Here is a 6,619-nt window from a genome sequence, read left to right on the forward strand (position 1 = left end):
AGATCTTTATCGGTCAAACCACATAACAATATACGTTGTTCCCTTTGTCATCGGTATGTTACTTGTCCGAGATTCGATCGTCGGTATCTCAATACCTAGTTCAATCTCGTTACCGGCAAGTCTCTTTACTCGTTACGTAACACATCATCCTGCAACTAATTCATTAGTTGTAATGCTTGCAAGGCTTATAGTGATGTGCATTACCGAGTGGGCCCAGAGATACCTCTCCGACAATCGGAGTGACAAATCCTAATCTCGAAATACGCCAACCCAACAAGTACCTTCGAAGACACCTGTAGAGCACCTTTATAATCACCCAGTTACGTTGTGACGTTTGGTAGCACACAAAGTGTTCCTTTGGTAAACGGGAGTTGCATAATCTCATACTCATAGGAACATGTATAAGTCATGAAGAAAGCAATAGCAACAAACTAGACGATCAAGTGCTATGCTAACGGAAAGGGTCAAGTCAATCACATCATTCTCTAATGATGTGATCCCGTTAATCAAATGACAACTCATGTCTATGGCTAGTAAACTTAATCATCTTTGATTCAACGAGCTAGTCAAGTAGAGGCATACTAGTGACACTCTGTTTGTCTATGTATTCACACATGTATTATGTTTCCGGTTAATACAATTCTAGCATGAATAATAAACATTTATCATGATATAAGGAAATAAATAATAACTTTATTATTGCCTCTAGGGCATATTTCCTTCAGTTCTATCAGCTACGTACCTACCTAGCTGAACCACATGTCCTACACTCTTACTCAACACTAATGGTTGGGGCGCGCCTCCTCTGCGTCACTCTGTGCATCAGTTATACTGATGTACTTGTTAATATTCGAACATTGCAGTTAAGATACAATGATTAAAATAGAAGTGCAGCAGAAGAGTTTCCTTTTATAAAGCAGAGTAGACATATAGTAGTTTGAAGAATGCTAATAGGTCTATATTATTGGCCTGGCGTATTCATCTTTCCGAAGACGCGCTCCCCTGGTGCGGCCATGTCTCGCGGATGTTCCAAGCCCTGCAGGTCACCTTATTGATCCTGCCAGACCCCACTGTGTAGCTGCTATCGTTGGCCTTATCCTCTGTCTCCGAAAACACCCGTCGTCCAGCTCGGTCTGGCCCCTAATCCACGTCCACCTGCTCTACAGCACATGGAAGAGACACGCCCATGGTTGTGAATCCATAGCATGGAAACCTCCGGAAGGTAGAGTGGGGCACCGTCTGCATGAAACTGAACAACAATATCTTTAGGCGATTAAACTGCAAATCCAGATTGACACTAAGCGATTGAATCACGTCCACGTATTATCCCAACACCAGCATATATATGCTGCGCATTTTCTTTAAGGCAAAAAAATAACTTCTTCAAGGGTAAGCAATTGATGAAAGCATCTCTCTCTCTAATTTATCAGATTTGTTGCTCATCATTGAAGTATCTTCGAATGATTCAGGAGAAAATCATCATTCCTTGAGATCATATTTTCTATGTACTAAAATGTAAAAGATCAATCTTCTATCAGATTTACATGTCATTACCTTGTCCTAGTTGACGTCATTGCTGGACGAACAAATGAACCAGCCCCTTTCTATACGCTACAATGATGTGATCATCATGGATTACAAGAAAGTAGGCTAGTTCAATCTCGAAATGACATCTCCCACAGTATTCAGAGTAAAATCTATACCATTAAGCATGTGAGTCAAATAGATTCGCATAAAAAAATTGGAGGTTCGCATATATTGAAGCATGAGCTGCACCCTGATGACACTACAGATATAGAAAGTATATAGTTTCAACTTTCAACAACTCTGAAGGCTTAAGCTCAGGAATTTCCTTTTGTCAAACACACACCTGAATGTGTGTTTCTTGTCTTTTGCTCAGGAATTTACAAGTACTGTAAAAAAAAATACTAAAACTGATTTTATCCTCATCAAACTAAAGAACATTCTTACTCAATACTGTACGAACCATGGTCTTGAAGCTCATGCATGTTCCCTATTTTCAGTTATAAACTTATAATTATAAATAATTCTGACATCGCTTTAAATAGTACCCACAGTCTTGACAAAATACTACTGCAAATAATTGATATTGATGTCACTATCAGTTGGTGGGAAAAAATTAACTCGAGTATATCCACAAAGCAGATCAATAGATGGTAGAAAACAAATGACGACAAGAACGGTTATTCCAGCACTAATATATGTAATACTTCTGGGCAGTTCAGATTAATGGAAGATATTAGTAACTCAATCCAGAGTTGGTAATTAAGAAAGCAATTAATCTCTTACTGAATATAGAAAATTCCGAGGGCAAACCAAAGTAGAAAACCTATCTCTGACAACCCATATCCCAAAGAAACAGAACAAGCCCCGGTGCCAAGCGTAATCAAAGTTCATGTTATAGGATGACGAAGCTCACATTTCCTTTTGGAACCTGATTTTGCATTTTCAGAATCTTTGGATGGTTGCGGCTTTAATGAGAACATAGTTAGATGCCTATGTTCACCCACTTGTTTAATAGTACTGAAGTCATGAAAAATATTCTGCTGAGTTAGCTATGAATTTCAGCATAGAGTCAAGGTACAGTAATAAACTGCATCCTTATTAAAAACAAGCACATTTGTATTCCATCTTTCACGCTCGTATGTACTTGCAACTCGATCAACTGGCCTCTCATGTCTCCTTAATTCTTATTTATAAACGAGTATCATCATATCTAAGGGTAGTATTATTGATTTTCTGTAGAGGAGGCAGAGTTGCACCTACTCACAGCATGACCAACATGATATGACGTAGAGGCCGGAATCATAGTATTTCTAGAGTACTTGCTCCCTAATTAATTTAACTGGATAGTTTATGTCACCTGTGTGGCATGTATAACCTATCTTAGAAATATTTGCACTAAATTTTTAATTATGTGTGCTTAGATTTCCTGCTCTTTTGTTTACTGTATATAGGTGACACATGCTGACTTGAAAACGCTAACGAGAAGGTCATGTTCAAGAAAGATGGCATAGTACAGGGGTCTTTAATGTGAGACTGTTTAGACCTCACACTCGTGACCGCAGTTTAGTGTAACTAGAAGATACCCCGCACGTTGCTGCGACAAATTATGGTTACAAATTGATTAAATTAAAAATATAACACATGGCTATATAGTATTTAAATGGTTAGCTCTTGGTTGTGCTTGTGCATGACAGAAGAAATCATAAGTGAACAACCGTATAGAGCCCCTTAATGTGAAAACAAATGGCATTGGTAATCTGTCATTGTCGCAACTGCAAGCACGAATATAATGCTCTCTGTTCACAAATATAAGATCTTTAACCTTTTTCTGATTCAGAAGTATATAAGCGCATTTTGGTGTGTTTGTTCACTCATTTCAGTTTATACATAGTCCATATTGAAATATACATATATTAGTGAATGGATGGAGTAAAACAAAATAGGCCAAAATCAATTATACTGCAATAAATTATAGCCGAGAAAATACTCCAGGAAACAATACAAACTTAATATTAAGATAGCTTGTTCAATGAGAAATACACACCTAAATAAGGCTCTCGCCAACAGATTACATGAACGTTTAGTTTGCTTCTTGGATGTTGCCTAACCTGTTTTTGTTTCTCTGGTTTTCCTGTGTATAAAACACCTTGACAATGAGTAAGAAGCACATTTATAACATTTTATGTATGTATGGTTACAGAAATCACGGCAGTAAAATATTTTTAGCATTCTTACATGATCAACAATAGTCTTCAAATCAGGTAGTAAAAGACTTAAAAATAATATGTGTAGAAAAAACATGAGGGAGATGGGATTATTATTCTTTGATTACATTATAAAGATTACACTGGTCAACGGTACCTCAGTTGCAGCTGTTTGAATTTTCATCAACCACCTTGTCGACATCAGAAAATAAAGATCTGCACAAACAACATAAGAGTGGTGACTTAATTTCAGTAGACTAATGCAGCCCCAAGATGTTGGTATTACTACTCAAATAAAAACAAATAGTCAAAGACTAATCAAATTAGATATAAGCAGCAACACATGCAGGCAGATGACCGCTGGATGTTGTGTAAAGGGATGGCGACCAGCTTACTCACCACTCGCGAGTGGAACGGAGAGGACATTGCGCATGGTTCAGGGAGAATAACGTATGCAAATTCAGAGATTTCAAGCTAATAGGATTCAGAGATCTACTTGACTCAAGCTCATCTGATCGTGGATTAGGACCATTTTTACAGCCAGCTAGCCATACCTATCGTACTGTAGAACCAAAAGGAGTACTACTTGCTCTTGTTAATTAGACTCTTCCCGAGTCTGTCCTATTCAGAACGGAGTACCTCATGTCGGTACACTTTCCCATCAGCGTTCATAAACTGCAAAAAAAAATTCACACATGCATACATACTTCGGCATAAGATAGATTCACAGGAACAAAATAACTGCACACCATCTCCTTGTAAAAAAAAATTATGTCTAGCAGATGCCCTTATTATCTTTGATTTAGCAGAACAGGAACCCGTTGCAAAGATACCAGTTGGAGTGGTATATTCTTCAGCCTTATGTGTATAACGCTCTTGCCGAGGGTTGAATGTCCCGAGCGTCCGTCTGATTCTCAACTACAAAACGAAACATTTACAGATACTCCCTCCTTCCATCTATATAGGGCCTAATGCATTTTCTAAGACCACCTTTGACCATTGATAAGATTAATAGTACATGACATGCACAATGTGAAAATTATATCATTGAAAGCTACTTTCACACACGAATTTAACGGTGTGCTTTGTGTAAATTGCATGTCATATATTATAGCTCTAATATTTAGTCAAAGTTAGCCTCGGAAAACGCATTAGACCCTATATAGATGAAAGGAGGGAGTACCATATAACCTAGCTTACAGTCAATGAACTAATTTCTTATTGAACAATCCTAACTAGCCATACCCGCGCGGCGGCACGCCGCGCCCCGTTGATACGTCATATTTGTACGTCGCTTTTGTTTTATGCAGTGAATCCCAATTTGAAGTAAGAAATCACAAGAGTGTGAAATGAGCGGTTTTAACACCTCCTCTTTTCATATGCTCATGGGAATAAGAGTGTGAAAGGATCAGGGTCCATATTATGGGAACAAGAATGTGAAAGGATCACGGTCCATATTATGAGCGGTTTTAACACCTCCTCTTTTCATATGCTCATGTGAAATACTCGTGAAAATGCCATTAAACATAGAATTTATATCATAGCATAAAGAGGGCACGCATATATGGATGTTTCTGAAGTCTTGTAAAGGGTAATCTTCATGTTTGCAAGCTAGATGACAGAGATGGGATTCTTGACGCTGTAGGAGGCCATGTAGGGATCAACAAAACATAATTGCTGTTTATAACAGGTGGAACCTTCCATCGTTTGCTCCCACTGAGATGGCAAAATGTCCTTGCATCACTACAACCTTTTGGTCGTAAAAGGAAAATAGCGAAAAAAGCCGCCAAAACAAACATTTTTATCATTATGATACATTGGCACTATATTTATGCGTCCATTAAAATTAAGTTTGTTGTATCAATAATCTACAGACTTTTGGAAGGAAAACAGAGCATATGGAATCAAAATCTATTGTTCAGTTTTACATTTATCCCCAAGAACAAAACACAACGTTGAACCAACTCTTCGAGAAAAAAACTGTCGGGGGAACTGATCCACGAACACCTATGGGGATCGAGCCCTTTTCGGTTCGGTGGGAGGCGGAGAGCGCACAAAGAGCGGATCGAGGCGGTGCACGCGGGCGGTTTTACCCAGCTTCGGGCCGCACGGATGCGTAAAACCCTACCGCTGCTTGTTTGTGTGTATTGAACCTTTGCTCAGGAGCGATCGACGCTACCAGACTGAGCGTGGGAGTGTTTCTGGTGTCTCCAATGAGCCGAACTGGCCGAACCTCCTCTACGTTGCGCTTGGGCCTCCTTTTATACTTTCAAGGGGTCACCGACAGGTGGCAACATAGACTAGAAGGGTAAAAATGGAAAAGGATGCGGTAGGTGCAGCTACCGCTACTGTGGATACAGTGCGCCCTACCTAACTCTGACGGCAGGAGACAAAGGCATTAAATGCCTGTCTGAGTCTCCCAAACAGTGCAAAAGGTGACCGTTAGGAGCGCCACCGCTTGCCACGATGGGCTTCTCTTCATCTCCGCTAGCCACCACGTACCCCTAGCTGCACGGCCTCCTGCCACGTGTGCTTGGGAGAGTCCCAGAGCGACACGTTAGCAGGTGTGCTGGAGCGCGGGCCCGAAGTGGGGGTTTCCCGCGGCAAGCTCCTTGCCGCGGTCGTCGTCTTGTCGCGTCCGGAAGCTTGTCGCTCGCCGGATCTTGCCGGGACGCAGGGCGCGTCGCAGCAAGCTTTCTTGGTATGCCTTGAGTAGCCTTCCCGGCAAGCTCCTCTTGCCGGGGTCATGTCTCTTCCCGGCAAGATCCTCTTGCCGGGGCCTTGGTAGTCCTTCCCGGCAAGCTCCTCTTGCCAGGGCCTTGGTTGGCCCTCCCGGCAAGCTCCTCTTGCCGGGACCTTGGTTTGAGTACTTTGTTCTTGAATGGTCT

At 40.8% G+C, this 6,619-nt stretch overlaps 1 long non-coding RNA gene across 1 annotated transcript; it reads right to left on the reverse strand.

Moving 5' to 3' along the window:
- Positions 1-715: 715 nt before the first annotated feature.
- On the reverse strand, positions 716-5,800 carry LOC119368076. Its single transcript, XR_005176518.1, has 4 exons — positions 4,286-5,800; positions 3,889-3,947; positions 3,572-3,658; positions 716-1,249 (listed from the first exon to the last, which is right to left on the reverse strand). It is a non-coding gene; the product is annotated as an uncharacterized LOC119368076 (long non-coding RNA).
- Between the last annotated feature and the right edge of the window lie 819 nt (positions 5,801-6,619).

The sequence above is a fragment of the Triticum dicoccoides genome, chromosome 1A (genome assembly GCF_002162155.2).
Source record: "Triticum dicoccoides isolate Atlit2015 ecotype Zavitan chromosome 1A, WEW_v2.0, whole genome shotgun sequence".
Lineage (NCBI taxonomy): Eukaryota > Viridiplantae > Streptophyta > Magnoliopsida > Poales > Poaceae > Triticum > Triticum dicoccoides.